At 31.2% G+C, this 22300-nt stretch overlaps 1 protein-coding gene across 1 annotated transcript in view; it reads left to right on the forward strand.

Moving 5' to 3' along the window:
• Positions 1-22300, forward strand: part of LOC131846306 (ETS-related transcription factor Elf-4-like) — a 47264-nt gene that overhangs the window by 12793 nt on the left and 12171 nt on the right. The gene's annotated exons all lie outside the window — the stretch shown is intronic.

The following is a 22300-nucleotide window of genomic DNA, read 5'->3' on the forward strand; positions in this document are numbered from 1 at the left end:
GCGCGGGTTAGCTAGTACATTATCATCACTACATAGTATAAAACAAAGTCGCTGTCGCTGTCTGTCCGTCCCTATGTACGCTTAAATCTTTAAAACTACGCAACGGATTTTGAAGCGGTTTTTTAATATTAGATAGAGTGATTCAAGAGGAAGGTATATATATATAATACATGTACACCCGTGCGAAGCCGGGGCGAGTAGCTAGTAATATTATAAACGCGAAAGTTTGTAAGTATTGATGTTTGTTACTCTTTCACGCAAAAACTACCGAACTGATTTTTATGTAACCTTACAGTACTTACAGCTTATGCATTATAACATGTAGGATATATTTTATATTAAAATAACGCAGGCAAAATCGCGGCCACAGCTAATATTTTAGATTCTAGTACCAAGGAACACATTACATACTTGTTTGTTTGTTTTTAACGTGTGTGACTTTTGCTAAATACGTTAAGTTAGGTATGTATAGAGTAAAGTCCTCTTTATCGAGCACGTACTTACTTGTGCAAATATTGGTTCTACTAGCAAGACACATATGGACGGACATCGCGTATTTATCATTAAAACATTATACCATAATGCATTTAAATATATATATATATACATATATAAAACCTTTCAGTTTTGTCTAGAGGTATATATTTGATGTATTAAATTTCTTTGTTTACTGTATTAAAAGTTACACAAATAATCTATAAAAAACACTGATCGTTACACGTGCCTTTGTTTGAAAACTTTCATCCCTTTCAACCCTTTTAGATTATTTTTTGAGATAAAAGACAGATATCATTAGACAGCGTATAAGTAGATTAGTAACATTATCGTACAAAACATCATAATCCAATAGAGCTGCTTTAGATGTAGAACTATTTTGTTGTTTTCTTTCGACCTACTTATTTTCATAACTCGAACTAAAGTAAGAAAACGCTGAAATAAAATGAGTTTGTTATCAAAATTTTTTAAATAAAGAATTAGTGTATAGATCTGTTAATAAAAAAATATCGGTTATAAATATTAAACATTCATAATTGAAGACAAAAAAAAAACATTTTAAGCTACAAATAAGCATATTCTTTAAGCAAATATAAAGAGACAAATAAATTTGAATATTCAATATAAATACTAGAATATAAACGAAATATATTTAAACCAAATGAATAACAGAAAGAATTTACTGTTAGCAAAAAACCGTAGAGCAATTGCAACCGACGCGACGCAAGCCGCACTAGCTCGTCCCTAGCCGTTGCCATGGTAACGCTCCGGGAAGCCTCCAGTCACGTGTCGCGGGAACTTGTTTCCGCTTTTCGCGTTTTTCTTTTTCTCCCCGTTCCACGCGCATTTTTTCTCCACTCACCCCCCCGGTGGGGGGGCGGCTCGTGCAACCCCATTCCCCCTAACAGCTCGTGTACGGGACTTAATTGCGCCTGTGAGTGTGGTCCAGAGAAATTAGAACGCGATCACTTATAGATACAGAGGACACGTGTTTCTTTTTTATTATTTTATTTACATAAGTAAATATAGATTTTTATTTTTAAATATATTTGTTATGCTACCTTTTTAATACGAACTATTCTAATCGTGGATTTAGCTAAAATTTTTATTACATATATATGATGTGTATCTAATAACATTGTTAGCGAGTTTCAGGATATTATCTAATTATAGAAATTTTGTACGATATTATAATTGCTTTTTCAAAACGTTAATTTCAATAGCTACCGCTAGATGGCGTTGATATATTGCGACCTATAAAACCTTTTTAATTACAAACAATTTTTTTATATATACTGGGGGTAGTCCTACATTACGATAGTGTAATAGGGTCCTGACGTTATACGATACGCTGGGTTTTTTATTATTTTAATAAGTAAAACATAACTAAGCAGTTATCAACAGTTACTTAATTACAATAAAATTAAACTAACTTTACAATTTCAGCTTAATTATTAACTATTCAAACGTGATAACGTCTGATAATGAAACAAAGTATATATTTTTTTAAATTAAATAGTAATAGAGTTTAAAATCGATTGTAGTATTGAGGAACTTCTCTTTTTCGGGTCGGTTGAGTATTCTAAACGTGTTAAAACGATGGCTGGTGGGCTAATCTAAAAACAACCTTGGTATAATAATGTTATGTTTTATATTTGTTTACATAGGTATGTATGTGTAGGGCGAGCCAATTAGCTGATATATAATTTATTTTTAACCAACTAATTAAGGCCACATAATACTGTATTCAACAACATATTACCTATGTTGTGATATGTAGGTATATATATTAATAATATGACAATTGTAAATTGTATTATATTATATTAAAAACAATTTTAATTGCCTCTTTTAACAAAAGGTATTTCAATAATAATTGAAAATGTCATTGCTAATTATAGAATATTTTTAGTTTTATTATTGTTGTTTATGGGTTTTGTTGTAAAACTGTGTTTATCATTTATGTCGAATTTAATTTATGCGTACCTATGAAAATATATTTTAAAATACATCTCTATATACATATATATATATTACACGTTATATAGCTTTTTAAAACGTTGTAACATTCAAAGAATATGAATTTTGGAATCGTGAGAATTGCCCATATATATTATTATTCATTAATCGTGATAAACAAACAGACATTTACAATATATATATATATTAGAGTGAATACAGAAAAAAATCTATACAAATATTGTAATTGCCAGTCTGTTTATCAGCATTAAACGTCTGAAAAGATTTTCAATAAAAATTTATGTGATGACATTTCATCTTAAAAAGTAACTTCAAACAAAAATTACAGTCCCATCTAATCCATAACTAACGAGATAAATACGTTTTCTTTGTATATAATATAAATAGTGAAACACTCAGGCCAATACAAACAGACATACTCATGAATACAAATGTTTGTATTGTGATGGGATTAAGAACGTACCCGTGGAATATTTATAATAATAATTAATTGGTATTTATTACAATAATTATTTACCATATTTCTTAAAAGAATCAAGTATATAAAAATAAAATTTCAATAATGAAAATCCAAGATATTCGGTTACAACTAAAATTACGACTCAAAACGGGAATTAAATAAAAAAAAAACACAAAAGAAAAACGTCTGTGTCATATAACAAAGATCAAATCTTAAAATCAACAGCCCTCGACAGATAATGAAAATAGGAAAAAAAATATATATAAAAAAAAAATATTGGAGAGTCTCTGACAAATTCATTACTCTGTACAGAGAGCTTGCACCAAAGTCCCTGTAACATTTCTTTTTCGTGAAAATCTATTTATAACTAGGACAGCCTCGTGCTGCCGATTACACGTGCCGTTATGTAGCTTATGTACTTGGGGATAGAGTCGGTAGTGGCATGGCAACAGCGGATGGGTATATACGTATATATTTTTTCTCATAGTGGCTCTATTATATTGATTAGTAAGCCTCCCCCCTCCTCTCGGTTGCCAGAATGTCTTTTGTGCGATTTTTCTCAGCTTTTGTTTTTCGTTTGTATTTTTCAGAGTTATGCTAAGTTTATGAATGAAGACCTTGTTTTTTCTTAAGTCGTATATAGTTTCCAGTTTACAGTTATTCACGTTTTAAACTATTTAATGAATAATGGAAGGAAACCTTTAAAAAATATACTTCCTTAGAGCGTCATACATAAAAAAGTATAAATAATAATAAAAAAAAAACTGTATACAAGTAAACAACTATAAAAACTAAGTTCAATCTTCTTATATCTTCAATAGTTTAATTCTTTTAACTTTCTGTTATTGTATATATTTCTATAGTATATTAGTATATGATTCTTATCGATGACTAGCTGCACCCGCGACTTCGTCCGCGTGGAATTTATATGTATTTTTCTAAAATAAAAGTAGCCTAATTTACTCCTTATTACATCAGCTACCTGCCAATAAAAGTCCCGTCAAAATCGGTCCAGCCATTTCAGAGATTAGCCGGAACAGACAGACAGACAAAAATTAAAAAAAAAAGATGTTATTTTGGTGTACAGTATTTATATTCATATGCATGTAGTAAAAAACGGTTATTTCAATATTATAAACAGACACTCCAATTTTATTTATATGTATAGATAATGGAACTGTGCACCCGCCTGCGCTAACGGTTTACGCTGGCGGGGCACCAGTGGAGGATAAGATGAACATGAGGTCAGGTCAGTTAGCACATCATGACAAATTCCCAGGGAATTTATCACGATAGTTTCCAGGGGGAACCGCGAGAAGTTCATTATGACGACTAAGCTGTGTACATAACTAACAACCCCCTTACTTTCTAAGGAGTCAATTGGAGTCGACTAGACATACGCATGGATGTAATAGTCATATATATATAACTGAAAGGTGACTGACATAGTGACCTATCAACGCACAGCCCAAACCACTGAACGGATCTAGCTCAAATTTGGCAAGCAGGTAGATGCTATGACGTAGGCATCCGCTAAGAAAGCATTTTGATTCATTCTACCCCCAAGTGAATAAAATAGGGGATGAAAGTTTATATGAAACTTTATCAATTTTAAACCGATCGGGCTGAGACTTTGCACACATAAAGGTACTACGACGTAGGCATCCCCTAAGAAAGGATTTTGATAAATTCTACCTCTAAGGTGATAAAATAGGTGATGAAAGTACTGTAAAGCCGCAGAAACTATACCTAATAATACTTCTGAACGCGAGCGAAGCCGCGGGCAAAAGCTAGTATATATGTATAATTAGAAGCCAACAGAACATCAGTGCTGCAGATTTATCTGCAGCTTCATGCTGAGTTGGTTGCCTCTTAATCTTTGCGACACATTTTTTTTTATTGAGGGGTTTGGTAGAATTGTCAGGTGCTTGGACCTGTAGCACTGCGACCTACATAGATCTATTGTGATCACCCTCTTTCAGAGTCGCTACCTACCCGTTAGTGACAAGAATTGAAGGATATTCTTAGGAGCGATGGTTTTTATCACATGTAAACACACCTCCAATTTTTAATTTATAATATTTATATTTCTGTATCTTATATCTAATGCTACGTGTTTGTAAATGATGATGTTTCTTGTCAGTTCTTCTCATCTCGAAATCATTTCGAACTGGTAGATTTGACATATCATAGGAGTCTGTAATAGACCTACATGAATAAAGTTATTCTGAATTTGAATTTTGATGAATTAAGCATTTATCTATCTATCTATATATCTATATATCTATCTATCTATATATCGATCTATCTATATATCTATCTATCTAGCATTGCGGACAGGTCCCATACTCATAAACAGTATAATGAGATCGGTCCAGGCAATGATTCTAGATCAAGTCAATGACTTGTTACGTAACGGTCAAGGAATTCTTGATTGCGCACTAGCACTGTGATGGTTAGAATTGGAAAGTTGCCATATACCATCTCCTCACCTACGAGTGGAGTGAGATTCTTGCCTTTAAACGATTGGAACATAAAGAAATTCTTAGTTGGTAGAAACAAATGGCATAATTGCAGATCAACTGGCTTAAAAAAAGTAATTCAATTTAAGTTTCTTGCCAGTTCTTCTCAAATGGATCTATATACTGAAATGGACGGTAGGCAAAAATGTATTATATAAAAAAAATAACGTTCATAAGCGGCTCAAATGTACATGAATTTTTTTTTTTTTATTTGAATTTAATAGCGGGGCGGACCCAGACTTTTAAAATTATTTATTTCATTTATTTCTTCATCATCATATTGAATTGTCTTAAGCCAATTAATAATCTTCACCAATAGGATTACTAAATAAAATTTACTCATGATAATATTTATATAAAAATACATACGTTCATAAATTCTTGTCTATGAGTATGTATTTTCAAAGGGTTTCGCGCATCTAAGTTGAAGAAGTACTATAGACAGACATACTCGCGGAAAAATCTAAATACATACGTTCATAAATTCTTGTCTGTGAGTATATGTATTTTAAATTTTGAAGGCCGGACCTCGCGGTGTCAAAGGGTTTCGCGCACCTAAGTTGAAGAAGTACTACAGACAGACACACTCGCGGAAATATCTAAATACATACGTTCAAAGATTCTTGTCTGTCAGTATATATATTTTGAATTTTGAAGGCTAGACCTCGCGGAGTCAAAGAGGGTCGCGGATCTAAGTTGAAGAAGTGCTATAGACAGACACACTCGCGGATAAATCGAAATACATACGTTCATGAAGATATGTATTTTAAATTTTACGGAATCAAAGGGGTTCAGGACAGACATAGACAGACACACTCGCGGAAATATCTAAATACATACGTTCATAGATTCTTGTCTGTGAGTATTTGTATTTTAAATTTAGAAGGACGGACATGCAAACAAATTTGCGGACCTCAGTTTAAGTAGTAGAACTGTAGTCAGAGTAAATAAACAAAGTTTATATTAAACTATTAGTGGAGGCATTACTTCTAAAAATGTTATGACTAAGAGATTGCTACTCGTACAATTTGCACGGTGGGATTCCCCCTAGCAACATTTGCGCGCGCGCATACCTATTACACCCATTTACTTCATATACATATATAGTACAGATATGTGGCGACATGGTCTGCTACATGTGAGTTATGTTGCAGGAAAAGTATGAAATATGCATATTTTAACATGTCGAGGTATCTTTTTAAAAGATACAATATTAAAAGATAAAAAAGATATTATATTTTATTTTTAAACTTATGTGTTTAATATACATTATTTATAGTATTAATCGGGTCTTAACACGAACTAATTTTATGGCAAATAAAGGTATTCAGTCAGTATGCAGTCAGGTCGTTACGGCTAGTGCAACCTAGTCGAAACAGAGGGAAGGGGATTGTAAGTAATATGGACTCATGACCCTATTACTAGCAATGCATATCAGGTTGACCTCCACGCGGTTCCCCTCGGAAACCATCGTAATAAATTCCTGGTCAATTTGTCACAACGGGCTAACTGACCTGACCTCATGTTCACCTTATCATCCTCCATTGGTGTCCTGCCAGCGTAAACCGTTAGCGCAGGCATAGCACCATTCCATTATCATCCATAAAAAAAATTAGTCGAAACGTCGAGAGAGGTAAATACCTTTATTTGCCATAAAATTAGTTCGTGTTAAGACCCGGTTAATAATACAAATATATATATTTCGTTTTATATTAATATTAAAAAAGTTAGATCTTTTTTATAAGGATGATGTATTGTATTTTATGTATGTATGTATTGTAAACTTGTATTTTCAAATTTCGAAATTCATTCATTCACAAATCATGATTTATTCCAGTTCTGAAATTAAAAATATTACAATTCTTTTTTAATTTTAAATTAATATATAAAAAAAGGTAAATAATTATATACATACACATAATCTGTCTGATTGTATTGTCATCCTACTTTCAAGTGACGAAATACGTTAACAACGTGAAGCCTTTAAGTTAGCAAAACTCATATAAATATTACTAAACTTTAAAATCAGTAGTTTTTGGCCGGGTCTTACTAACGACGCCGGTGTTACAGCTATGTATGCCAATACCTAAATGTTATTATTCCAGTAATGTCTCACCTGACGCAAACAATTGAACTGACTAACGGTTGTCACATTTACAACACAAACCCACGGATTTGCGTGCGTAAATGATGACATAACATACGTACGTAATGAGTATGATACTTCTTCTTACTCACCTACAAATTGATGACTACGTTTGGGATAAACACATCACTGTTCCTATAAACGTTTAAAAAAAATAACTTATGACAGTGAATAAAAACTAAAGTACAGTGTACAGAAACTAAATCAGTACTGGTAAATAGGTTCTTATTCACCTACAAATTGGTGACTACTTTTGGGATAAACACATCACTGTTCCTATAAACGTTTAAAAAAAAATAACTTATGACAGTGAATAAAAACTAAAGTACAGTGTACAGAAACTAAATCAGTACTGGTAAATAGGTTCTTACTCACCTACAAATTGGTGACTACTTTTGGGATAAACACATCACTGCTCCAATAAACGTTTATAAAAAATTACTAATTACAGCGAATAGAAACAAAAGTACAGTGTATAGAAACTAAATCAGTACTGGTAAATAGTTTTTTAAAAAATATTGTACAAAGTTTTTAGACTAAAAAACCGTTTTTTGGGAACTGATATTTGTGTTATTGTGTTTTAACTCTGATATGTAATTACCTTATTAATCACATGTATAATGTCTGCAAAAAAACCAATAAATGTACTGTATAATACCACAGATAACATAATATTACATAATAATACTAAACGTGAAAGTTTATACCAGTTCTCAAACTTTTTCGTGCCATATTTTTCAGTTTTGGGTAGACCCCCCATTCTTAGCTGGTATTGAAGTTTAGTGGTAAAAACAACAAGATGACTGCTGTCGTAGACCCCTTGCAGTTTGTCATAGACATATAGACCAGTTTGGGAATCACTATTTTAAACTATTGATGTTTGTATGTTCTGGTGAAAAATACTCAGAAAATTCGCAGATCGTCAATTTTGAAATGTCCAATTCCTCCTTTAACATTTCTTTTATACCTTTTTATCCTACATAATTAGTTTAATTCGGTCCAATTGATTGATGGAATCCTAGACTTAAATTAACATTGCCTCTTGTCTTTAAAGTAAATCTAGTACTTAAAGTCTTTAAAGCTATCTTTTACATATTAAGTATAGTGCTTCAATAAATGAATAAATATCTAGTGATTATTTAAACTTGTTGCGGCGTGGTGGGCAGGGTTGATGTGCTCCCTCTAATATGGTTGAGTGCAATGATGGCTGGCTCATCCGTTATTCTCGTGAACGGGTGCTGCTTGTGGGTACTGGGTTCAGGTTGCGAACACTGATTAAATTTTTTTGCAATAACATATGCTGTTGGTCACTCTATTCTCCCAAACTTGAATATATTTGAATCTGTATTATTGTAAATATAACATTTATATATAAAAAAAATACGAGTTGAACTTCTTGTCAGTTCTTCTCGAAATCATTCCGAACTGACTGTAGATTTGACATATCATAAGAGTCTGTAATAGACCTACATGAATAAAGGTATTTTGAATTTTGAATTATTTGTATATTTATAATGTCCCATAAATATAGGCATTATATATACGCTCCAGTAGTAACTAACAACAAAAATGTATTTAATGTATCTGTACATATATATAAAACTTTTACCACGAGATTCTAACGTATCGACACTCACGGTTTTTCCGCAAATTCCTAATTTTTCTCAGTGACTACAACTATATTTATTTATCACGTTCACACACACATACAAACTGCGCGCGCGCCGTTGTTAATGAGTGTTAGGCCGTGTGCACAAGGTTCATTTTCTTTTAGCACACGCTTGATTAAATATTGCGGGTTTCTCAGAAAGGCGAGTGTATAATTCCTTTATTTATATTATATATATGTAAACAAGTGATTATTATGTAGTGTGTTATATGGAATTCATATGCTGATATATTTATCTTAATATGAGTATGTGTATATCAGAGAAAGTTATTAAATGTATTTGTGAACTAAACGGACTTGTGCTGAGTTACTATTGCTGTACTAGTTTAGTTAAACTCCCAATTTTAATATAACGTAATATAACATAGTATAAAACAAAGTCGCTGTCGCTGTCTGTCCGTCCCTATGTATGCTTAAATCTTTAAAACTAAGCAACGGATTTGAAAGCGGTTTTTTTTAATAGATAGAGTGATTCAAGAGGAATGTACACACGGTGCGAAGCCGGGGCGAGTAGCTAGTATATATATAAGTGAAAAATAAAACATATATTATACAAAGTTTCTTATAAGAATAATGTAAATATATATATGGTGGGTATATATAGCAGATAAAAATGTTTAATTTTTATTTTCTACAATAAGAAAAGGATTTGTATCTGAATAAATATTTATAGAACATATCTGAATACATGTTCTGTGTCATATTAAACAATACACAGATAAGGTAACTGTTTCTGAAACTGCATACAAATGATATATTTATGATACTTTGTTACGCTATAGTACGTTATAGAATAGAATAGAAAAATATTTATTCCTAACCGTGTGAGTACATTCAATGTGTCTGGGTGTCATAAAATTATTTTTTCGAATTTTGTAACGCAATTGCACAGACGATGTTTCTTGTTGGTTTTCTCTTAATAATTTCGAAGTTTTATATATTATACCATATATATTAAAAGTCCCTTCAAAATCGGTCCAGCCGTTTCAGAGATTAGCCAGAACAAACAGACAGAGAGATAGACGAAATTAAAAAAAAAAATCTAGGTGTATGTACCGTATGTATATTCATATGCATGTAGTAGTAAACGTTTATTTCAATATTACAAACAGACACTACAATTGTATTTGTATGTATAGATATTGTTACCATAAACCTGCAATCAAAATTTACAGTTATTTTTAAAGTCAATTTTAAAGTAACATTCATATATATCATCGCAATACATATGACAGTCTCGTATAATGTTTGAGTTCTTACTATTTATCAATATTGATAGTGCCCAGTGCATTGATAACGACTTGCAGTGAAACAAGTCTTTGTTATATATTGTAAACATACGTCATAATATTATATATTATTATTATCTACTGGCTGTTCCCGCGACTTCGTTCGCGTGGAATTTAACTTTATTCTTCTAAAATAAAAGGAGCCTAAGTTGCTTCTTATTACATCAGCTACCTGCAAGAAAAGTTCCGTCAAAATCGGTCCAGCCATAAAAAACACGAACGAACGACGAAAAAACAGATAGACAGACAGACAGACTAAAATTGTAAAATATGTTATTTTGATGTATGTACCGTATTTATATTCATATGCATGTAGTAAAAAACGGTTATTTCAATATAACAAACAGACACTCCAATTTTATTTATATGTGTAGATGGGATATATCCGGTACACACAATATTTAATTGAATAATAATATTTTAAAGTGCTTTCGTTGGAGCTTACAATAAATTCCACACGAAGTTTATAAATATAAGCTTATGTGGAATTTAATATATGGAAAATGGTTTCATAAGCTAAGCTGAAGCGTTAGGTTACTGTGTCAGTAAAAACTAAAGTTTGATTAAAGCTAGAGCTTTGTTTTACAAATTAAGAGTATTTTTATAAGCTTATTTTAAACTTTGTTTTAAAATAAAGAGTTTATTTAGTCATAAAATGGTTATTAAGCATCTAATAAAGATATTGTAGTTAATAAAGTTACATATTTAAAATACTATATCAAAAATGATAAGGTTTCTAATAAATTTCGTAACTGTAATTGATAATATAAGATTTATATCATAGGACCATTTCTAAGTTCAAATTTAGTTAAACTAGTTTTGAGATAAGGTTTACGGAACTATTTTCAAATTTATTATTTGTTTTTCACAAAGGTGTGTCGGCATGTATAAATAGTGAAATTATAATGTTAAATCTTTTATTTTCCTAAGTTAATTACGACTGAAATTTAGGATGAGATGCGATGGGGTACGTGGGAGGTGTAAGGCGGGTCCCCCATCCCACTTCCTCTTTATTTACTACCGTACACGTGCCACGCTTTTCTCTGAAATTCAGAAAAACCTTCAGACGCCACGAGTAAGCGTTGCTTACGTAAAAATAGTATTTAGTTTTTTTTTCCGATATTTATTTTCCCATTCAAAAACAACGTGGTAACATTTAAAGTATTGAAAATAATAAAGTTTTTACCTTTATACCTACATATAGCAGATGTTTAATAAATTAAGTTTTGAGTTTGTTTAAAAAATATTTAGATAATTAGAATTAAAAAAAAAGATTCTCTATGTTATGGGAATTAATTTAAAAAAATGTACATAAGAAGACACGTGAGTTTGTAAAGCTTAAAAAAAACATAATATAATTCTTTTTTATTCCAATTTGAAATCGTTTTAGGTTTACACGTGTGTTTTATTTTTAACGTACACTTCAGAAACCGTATTACACAGTCTGTAAACTCCATTATATTCGTGAATATTTCGTGTATTGAATTTTCCACATGAAAGCCTAATGCGATGATTTACTCCATTAAAAATATTTTGATTCTGTATTCTCTACAGTTTCTATAATTACACGTGTTATAAGGAGATTACGATGCTATTACTTGATATACTGTCCAGAATATCATATTAACCAATTAAGAAAAAAAGTACAACAACACCGATATCAGAATAATATAGAAAATAATAGAAATTAATTATAGAATTGTTGAATAGTCACATATATTTTTATTCTATCGTTGAACGGTAGAATAAAAATATATGTGAATATGGAATACAGTACGGAGAAAAATAAGTAAGAAATAGAAATTTGCCTGTTGCTCTTTTAAAAGACACAACTTGACATTTTTAAATATTAATTTATAAACTACATAATATATAAACTACAAATGAAAAAAAATACGATATAAAATCCTACATCATTCATCATTTGCATTTCATCAGATCATTTGCAAACTGATGAAAAGTCAATCGCACTCGTTTTTCGCTATATGTCAACCTAGTTCTTTGGATTTGCCAATTTTATAACTATTTCGTTATAATTTAGTATTGATATATGTACCCTGAATAATATAACCTATACAGCGCCATCTAGTCCAAGGTAAGCATAGCATAAGATATATTTTTTTTTATACATAATATGCATAGAAAACACCTAGACTATTGCAAACAATCATGAATACAAATGTTTACAGCGTGCAAAGAATCCGTGACTGTCGGAAGTGAAGTGTGGTGCTAATCCACTAGACATCCAAGGCCGTAAAAAGGTTAATAAATAAATAAAAACCACGCTGCCCATATGGCATTGCCTTTATAATTCTAGTGGCCAAGTAGAATACCGTTTATCACAGCAATTAATGGCATACATCTTTTTCGCGTAACACCGCGGGTTAGAGCGAGATGGACTGAGGATAACGTGGAATTAAATTGTAAACACACAATGATTTATCGGAGTCGTCACCAGCCGATCGAGATCTCGTGTGGGTGACTTGTGACGCGGTATCGAGTTATCATCAGGAGTTTATTGAATTAATTTTATTGTTTCACCTGCCATTTTGATTGGCCAACCGATCTAACTGGTTATAACCGCTTCACGAGGAAGTTACAGCGGTCATTGGCGAAGTCTTGCAACGTTCTCATTATCTGTCAGTTGTCGAAAACAAATTTTAATTTTTATATTGCGACCAGCCCCGGCCATGCGTTCTGCCTAAGGTTCTTGAATAATATTGTACTGTGTTAAACTGAGGGCAAACTATATAGAAAAATAAATATAAATACTAGAATAGAATAGAAAATCATTTATTCAAATAAACTTACATTGAAGCACTTTTGAATAGTCATTACATTTTTTTAATCTACCATTCATTCGGAAAGCTGTCTCATCTCAAGAAGAATACTACTAATAAAATTTAATTTAATTAAATTGAAGATAAATAGTTTTAAATACGAGAATCATTTTATTAATTGCTAGCTACTCGTCCCGGCTTTATCCGGGTGTACATGTATTACATATATAAACCTTCCTGTAGAATCACTCTATCTATTAAGAAAAACCGCTTCAAAATCAGTTGCGTAGTTTTAAAGATTTAAGCATACATAGAGACGGATAGACAGCAACAGGGACTTCATTTTGTACTATTTATATATATAAACGTTCCTCTAGAATCACTCTGTCTATTAAATAAAACCGATTCAAAATCAGTTGCGTAGTTTTAAAGATTTAAGCATACATAGAGACGGACAGACAGCGACAGCGACTTCATTTTGTACTATTTATATATATAAACCTTGCTCTTGAATCACTATACCTACTACAAAACCACTTCAAAATCTGTTGCCTAGTTTTAAAGATTTAAGCATACATAGGGACGGACAGACAGCGACAGCGACTTTGTTTTATACTGTTGTGGAAATACGTAGCAAAATTATTTATGACTGGAAAAATGTATACAATGCTAAGATGGTAGACAGTGAAGTGACATAATATATAATTTAGTTTTTATAGTTTTGATTATAGTATACAAGAAAACTTTAAATATATTAATCACAAAAGTTGTAATGTCTTATGGAAAGTGTATAATATGAATGTGGATGGATGTAAAGGGAGGGGACGCCCTAAGAAAAGATGGATGGATTGTGTGAAAGATGATATGAATAAAAGAAGAGTATGTTTAGATATGACGACTGATAGAGATCAGTGGAAGAGAATGACATACTGCGCCGACCCCAAATAATGGGATAAAGGCAAGGCAATGATGAATCACAAAAGAGTTCCTCAACATATACTATGTAATGATTCAACAGAAAATTACACTGGTTTCCATAATAATATAATAACAAAATAAATTAAAGATCAAGTTTCAAAATGCCATTGTATACCAATAAACATGTTTATATTTGTCGTTTTATAGACAAACAGATAATTAGAGTAACAAAATTATACTTTAAAGGACATTATGTGACCTTGACCGGGTTACACGTGTGTTGATTGTTAAATTCAAATTGATATTATTGTTTCTAGCAACAGAATAGAATAGAATAGATACATTCTTTATTCACAATTACAGACACATATGTAACATAGGTACGTGAGATACAGAAAGAACACGAATTAATAAAAGAAATGTAGGTGACTTTATGTCAAAATTCAAAATTTAAAAATCATTCATTCTTGTAGGACATTTTAGCCGCTTATGAACGTAAAATTTTTACATTCTAATTTTATTTTTTTTCCCTACCGTCCAGTTCGGTATACAGATCTAATTGAGAAGAACTGGCAAGAAACTCAATTGAATTACTCTTTTTTTAAAGTCAGTTTATTTACAATGTATATTTATATAGGTGTTTATGTCTAACATTAAATGAAAATTAAGTGCATGAACAACTATTGCCATGCACACTCGTCATTCAAGTAATCGTTTAGTGAGTAGGCTTTGCTCAGTAAATATGATTTAACAGATGTTTTGAATTTATTTAATGGTAATTCAACATATCCTTTGGTATCTTATTGTAAATTTTTATATCAATTCCCATAAAAGACCTATTAACTTTTTCTAAACGATACTTGGGGACAGCAAGTTTGTCTTTAAATCTAGTATTAATATTATGAATATTGCTGTTTTTTGTGCCGCAAAAGTGAAAAGGCAGCCAAGAGAAAACTCAGCATAATGCTACAGATAACTCTGCAGCGCTGATATTCTGGCTTCTTACTTATAGATGGCGCTGTATGAATTGTCCTGAGATTATTATTATTATTTGTAATTAAGTCTACTATGATACAAATCAAATTTCTTCTATCTAATGCAGACCAGTGACTATTTCTAACTGTACATCTTCGTAGGTTGACCTCATAGCGGTGCTATCTCGAAATCATTGTTGTTAATTTGTCATGAAGAAACCACGATACAACAGACTTGATTTTACCATCATCTCATCATTCTTTGCTGATATCCCACTAGCGTATATTTATGCCGAAGGTAATTCGGGTAAAAATAGAATCCGATGAGATATTTTTATACGAACACAAATTAGAATATTTGATTTTGCAAAAGCATATGCTGGTGGTCACTCTATTCACCTAAATTTGAATTAAAAAATCTGTATTATTGTAAACATGTACAACATTTATTTGAAAAGAATACGAGCTGAGTATCATCTCGAAATCATTCCGAACTGACGGTAGATTTGACATATCATAAGTCTGTAATAGACTTACTTGAATAGAGATATTTTGAATTTGAATTTTAGGTTGTGATCTGTCTCTGTATCAGTTTTCATTCGAATCGGTCGAGTTATTACGGGTTTTAACAAGAATAATTTTATGGTATTTTTCACGCATCGTTTCGACTACGTTTTAATTAAGATATTTTTATTTACCACAAAATTATTCGTATTAAAACCCTTTTAACTGTATTAATAACTGTGTACTAAACGCCAAAGTTTAATATTCAATAACGTACGATAATTACAGTTATTTTGAAAATTATTGATGTCAATTTGTACTTGTTGTCATTTATAGGATTTTTTTATTAAATATTTTATTATACCCTTCTTCAGCAATATGAATAATTATAATAATATTTCTGTATTTCTGTAATAAAAATAATATTTCTGGCATAGATGATATAATTATATCATCTATGCCAGAAGGAATATAGACAGTTTCAAAAGAGTTAGTGATTGCACTAATAAAAGCTTACGCAACAATAGCAAACTGATTTTACCTAAATGTCGTTTGACTAAAGTTAGTAATTCGTTTTATGGTAACTGCGTAAGGTTTTACAATAAAATACCAGAGTCTGTTATAAATCTGCCAGAAAAAAGATTTAAATGTCAAATAAAACATTTCCTTTGCAAACAAGCTTACTATAAAATTGAAGAATTCGTTAACGACAATAATGTTTTTATAGAAAAACTTAAAATCCATAGAACTGAAAATATTATTTGATTACACCAATAATGAGAGCGTAGCGTTTCCTATGTTATTTATCGCATGCCTCTTCCTTATTATACTGTAATTATTTATATAAAAAAACATCTATTAAAAAGAGCAACACACAATCTTGCTCATTCTTCTTGTGATGAATTTTTTTGATTAAATATTTTATTCAAAAGTGCTTGTAATGAGTTTATTTGAATAAAGATTATTTCTATTTCTACAAAAGTCATATAAATTATATATTCTGAAATATAGAATCGATTTTCGCAATATTTTATTATCCAGACGTCGTAACTGCAAAGCTCGTCTATTCACGGTCGCCAAGTCGAAGAACCTGCTCATCATTTGTTGCGACTTCGAAGAAATATTCATAATTTTAATCTCATGTAGTTACTTAGAAACCATTCTTTTTATGCAGTAAATTGTGTGATTATGTTAATGTATGTAGTAAATTATACGTTTGACTGATCGCTTAGTTGTTTCTGTTATCTGTAATGATACAGAGTAGGTGTATTAATTATTCTTCCCACTCGTTCTGAATGATATTGCAGTGGAGAAGAATGGGTAAGCAACTCAATGGAAATAGAAATAATATTCATTAAATTAACTTAATATAAACACTTTTGTATAGACATATATCTTTGATTCTACCAATCATTCGGAACGCAGTCTCATCACAGGAAGAATGGGCTATTTGCTTGCGTATTGCCTATACTACACTGATATACTAACATACTAATAGACTTAGTATAAACTAAACCGAATATATACATCTAGACATATAAAAATTGGAGTGTCTGTTTGTAATATTGAAATAGCATTTTTTTACTACATTCATATAAATATAAATACGGTACATACACCAAAATAACATTATTTACAATTTTTGTTTGTCTATCTGTCTGTCTGTATGTAATAAGGAGTAACTAAAATAAAGTTAAATTTCACGCGGATGAAGTTATGAGTACAGCTAGTTGAAATAAAACCTGAATAAACTTAAGTTTAAGTTGACAATTAAAATGACGAAGTATTGAGGATTCAGGTCGATATATAAGTGGGCGACTGTACTTGTTTTGTTTATTTGCGTATTTCTGAGAATACCTGGAACGCATTATTCGTACATGTTGTGAATTTTAAAAACAAATCGCGTTTTATTTTCGTATACCAATCTAAATCCAATCTTAACGTGATGAGTTAAGATTGAAATTCACTGGGTAACATGCTCGTATATGTAGAGACATGCAGTCGGGTGCCAATTTCTGAGAGCCGTATTATATTAGTATGGTGGATATAAAATATGTCGTTACGTGAGATTATTTACATAATAATAGTAATAATAATCTAAGGAATAGAATAGAATAGAATAGAAAATCATTTATTCAAATAAACTTAAAATAGTCATAACAATTTTTTTTTATCTACCGCTCATTCGGAAGGCTGTCTCATCACAAGAAGAATAAGCAAGAAACTTGTGTGTTGCTCTTTTAAACAATCCTTCTTTGAAGGTCCCTTTTTTCAAGTCGAAACGTGTGAATACAAACTACCAACCAGCACTAATGTATTTAGGGTCAAATATAAAAACACAATAAGATTAAATCAGTCGTAGTGATAAGAGAAGACCAGTCCCTACAAGCAGCACTCGTTCACGAGTATGACGGATGACAACAGGACAACAATATAACCTCACACAGCGCCATCTATACCTGAGTTAAGCTAACTAAAGCTTGTGTTATGGGTACTAGATAACTGATACATATACATAGATATATATATTTTCGTAAATACATACATATTATACCATTGTTATAAACTCTTGATGAATTTATCACGATGTGCTAAATGACCTGGCCTCATGATCATCTTATCATCCTCCACTGGTGCCCCGCCAGCGTAAGCCGTTAGCGCAGGCGGGTGCACCGTTCCATTATCATCCATAAAAAAAAATAGTTTACTCGGCCTCGGTGGTCTAGCGGTTTAGCACACCGACTGCCGATAGTCGCGGGTTCGATTCCTCACACTCACAAACGTTTGTATTTGTATGTTTTGTATCACCCATGAGTATGATTGTTTGTATCGGTCTGGGTGTTTTCTATGTATAATATGTATGTTTTTACGAAAAAAATATGTATTTATGTATTTGTATCAGTTATCTAGTATCGATATCACAAGCTTTAGCTATCTTAACTTGGGTCTAGATGGCGCTGTGTGATTTGTCCTGAGATTATTATTACTAGTATTGATGCGTAGAACGCCGCGTTCTACAACTAGTATAAAAATAATAACCAACTATGTTAAGTTAATAAAAATTAACCCATAAATATGTCGATAACGCTACAACAATGACCAATTAAGAGGTATAATTAACGAAATACCATGTTCCATGAAACTCGACTGATAAATTTAACTAGGTAGTAAGTTGCATAATCGTTGTTGGCAGTAGTTAAAAATATTCAATACTAGCTGTACCCGCGACTTCGTACGCGTGGAAATTAACTTTATTTTTCTAAAATAAAAGTAGCTTAAGTTACTCCTTATTACATCAGCTTTTTGCCAAAAAAAGTCCCGTCAAAATCGGCCCAGCCATGTCAGAGATTAGTTTGTTCCGGCTAGGAACAAACAGACAGACAGATAGACATAAATTGTAAAAAATGTTATTTTGGTGTATGTACCGTATTTATATTCATATGCATGTAGTAAAAAACGGTTATTTCAATATTACAAACCGAGACTCCAATTTTATTTATATGTATACATTCAATAAATTAATCATTTATCTATTAAATAACCAGTATGTAAGTATTTACAAAAAAAAAAAAATCTAAGTTTTTATATTAGTTGTCTAGTACCCAAAACACAAACTCTGGTTAACTTGGGACTAGATGGTGTAGTGGGAATTGTCCAGGTATTATTATTTTTTTTAAATTTAATTTAATTTAATAATTAAATTTGGAACGTAACAATAATAATAATAATGAGATTATATTATTTAGACTATAATATTTTTCTATTTGAGTATTTAATTGAATTAGTGCTAACCGGTAGTTTGTATTCACACACTTCAACTTAAAATATAAAGTAACAATAACATTATTTAAAAGAGAAACACGCAAGTTTCTTGCTCGTTCTTCTTGTGATGAGACAGCTTTCCGAATGAGCGGTAGATTGAAAAAAATGTGATGACTATTCAAAAGTGCTTCAATGTAAGTTTATTTGAATAAATGATTATCTATTCTATTCTATTACTTAAATAAGTGAATAAAATAATTTGGGTATTCGTTACGTGTAGAGAACTAGAGATCCCAATAATAATTGCACCCAAACAAACAGATCGTTATTTGAATAACTTATTAGTTAATCAAATATTTGGTTGTTATCTTTTATCAACAAAGACGTCGTTCTGTCTGTTCTTTCGATCCAGGCACGGATATGCAGAGCTTTAAAAAAAATTGATTTACCATGATGAATATTTCTTAGCTATTGAATCTATTCTCCTAAATTTGAATTTAAATGAATCTGTATTATTGTAAACATGTACAACATTTATTTGAAAAGAATACGAGCTGAGTTTCCTGTCAGTTCTTCTCATCTCGAAATCATTCAGAACTGACGGTGGATTTGACATATCATAAGAGTCTGTAATAGACCTACATTAATAAAGATTTTTATTTTGAATATTTACGAATTCATCAAAATCCTTTATAACATCTACTTTCATGCTATTTTATGCTTAGGGGTAAAATCAAATTTCAGCGGATGCCTACGTCCGATTCGTCCAGTGGTTTGGGCTGTGCGTTGATAGATCACTATGTCAGTCACCTTTGAGTTATATATATTTAGATTTGCAAGCAATAGCATCGCCTATCCTTAGCGGCTAAATGTATATAAAAGACAATTATTATTATTAAAACATGATATTATAAAAAAAAAACAGTTTTATTATTCTTCGAAATGTTTGCAAACTCGTTATAATCAATGCTAATAAAAAATACCGGTTGTAATATTAAATAGGAACCATTTAACCGCATATTTTTATTACCCAGTGATTTATTACGTTTAACAAAATATAAATTGTTATATAGATAAGCTTGGAGCTCTTAACTGTCAAGATCTTGGCAGAATCCGCGTGGGACTTGCCCGCACTTATGCACTTAGATGCAACGAAGTTATGCATGTGTGACCAGAATGCATAATGTTCATAGTGATAGATGAAAATACTTGTGTTGTAGTTTTATTTTTATATGTATATAGGTAAACTAGCTTTTGCCGGCTGCTTCGCTCGCGTTAATTTATCCTCTTAGGGGTGGAATTCATCGAAATCCTTTCTTAGGGGATGTCTACGTCATAGTAGCTTTATGCATGCAAAGTCTCAGCCCGATCGGTTTGAAATTGACAAAGTTTCATATAAACTTTCATCCCCTACTTTATCCCTTTGGGGGTAGAAGTAATAAAAATCCTTTCTTAGCGAATGCCTCCGTCATAACATCTACCTGTCTGCCAAATTTCAGCCGGATCCGTCCAGGGGTTTGGGCTGTGCGTTGATAGATCACTACGTCAGTCACCTTTGAGTTATATATATTTAGATAGAAAATAGACAAGTGAACAAATCTCACTATTATTTTTTAATAAGTCAAACTTTGTTAATGTAATATATTAAACTAGATCTATTTTTAGGGATGATAATGTAATGGTAGACACCATACAAAAAAAACATTTATTTAGTTCAAATAACTTAAAACAATCTTTATATGATATAGCAGTATAAAAATATCTCATTGCCTAGTGTTATTATGTTATCTGTGCTAGTGTATAGTAAAGAAGAAAATCAAAAAAGAAAATAAATCAGTTCGGCTGAGATTCGAAAGTTAAATTCAATAATAAAACATAAATATACAAGTCAAATAATAAAAGTGAAAACTTTTAAAATTTTTTATAAAAGAAATGAGTTACTTAATAAAAGAAAACGTTTTATAATAGAAAAAAAAACAAGAATTGGTGAATGTAAACAAGTGTATCAATAAGTAGGTTAATATCCTCTTAGTATGGGTAGAAACATTAGAGACGTTTTGAGTAGTTATGGTTATATGTAGGTTTTGAGCTGGTACGGTATTCTATTCTATTCTATTCTATGGCTATGTTATGTGGATGAACGAGGATCATGTCTTATGGAAACTGTATAATATGAATGTGGATGGATGTAAAGGTAGAGGACGTCCTAATAAAAGATGGATGGATTGTGTGAAAGATGATATGAATAAAAGAACAGTATGCTCAGATATGACGACCGACGAGAGATAGTGGAAGAGAATGACATAATGCGCCGACCACAAATAATGGGATAAAGGCAAGGCAATGATGATGTTGTGGTGGTTTTGTACCACTTACCACCGTGTGGGTTACCACATCCAATCGTTACCCATTTTGTTTGATGATAATTAAAAAAAAATGTGCTAATCTTAAATTTAGATTCTAAACACAATGAATAGCAATGTAATAAATTACCCTAAAGATTTCAAAAAGCGAGTTTTTTTTATTTTTATTACCATATGTATTTATGTGTAAGTTTATAAAATTTTATCATTTATTTTCAATTGAGTTTCTTGCCAGTTCTTCTCAATTGGATCTATATACCGAACTGGACGGTAGGGAAAAAAATAAAATTATAATGTAAAAATTTGACGTTCATAAGCGGCTAAAATGTCCTACATGAATAAATGATTTTTGAATTTGAATTGAATTTGAATTTGAATTTATCACGCCTACAAAGTCTTACATCGTTTGTTACTCTGATGGTTCTACAGATTTGTAAA

Source organism: Achroia grisella, unplaced genomic scaffold (assembly GCF_030625045.1).
Source record: "Achroia grisella isolate CSIRO2021 unplaced genomic scaffold, CSIRO_AGI_Agris_v1 utg509, whole genome shotgun sequence".
Taxonomy (NCBI): Eukaryota; Metazoa; Arthropoda; class Insecta; order Lepidoptera; family Pyralidae; genus Achroia; species Achroia grisella.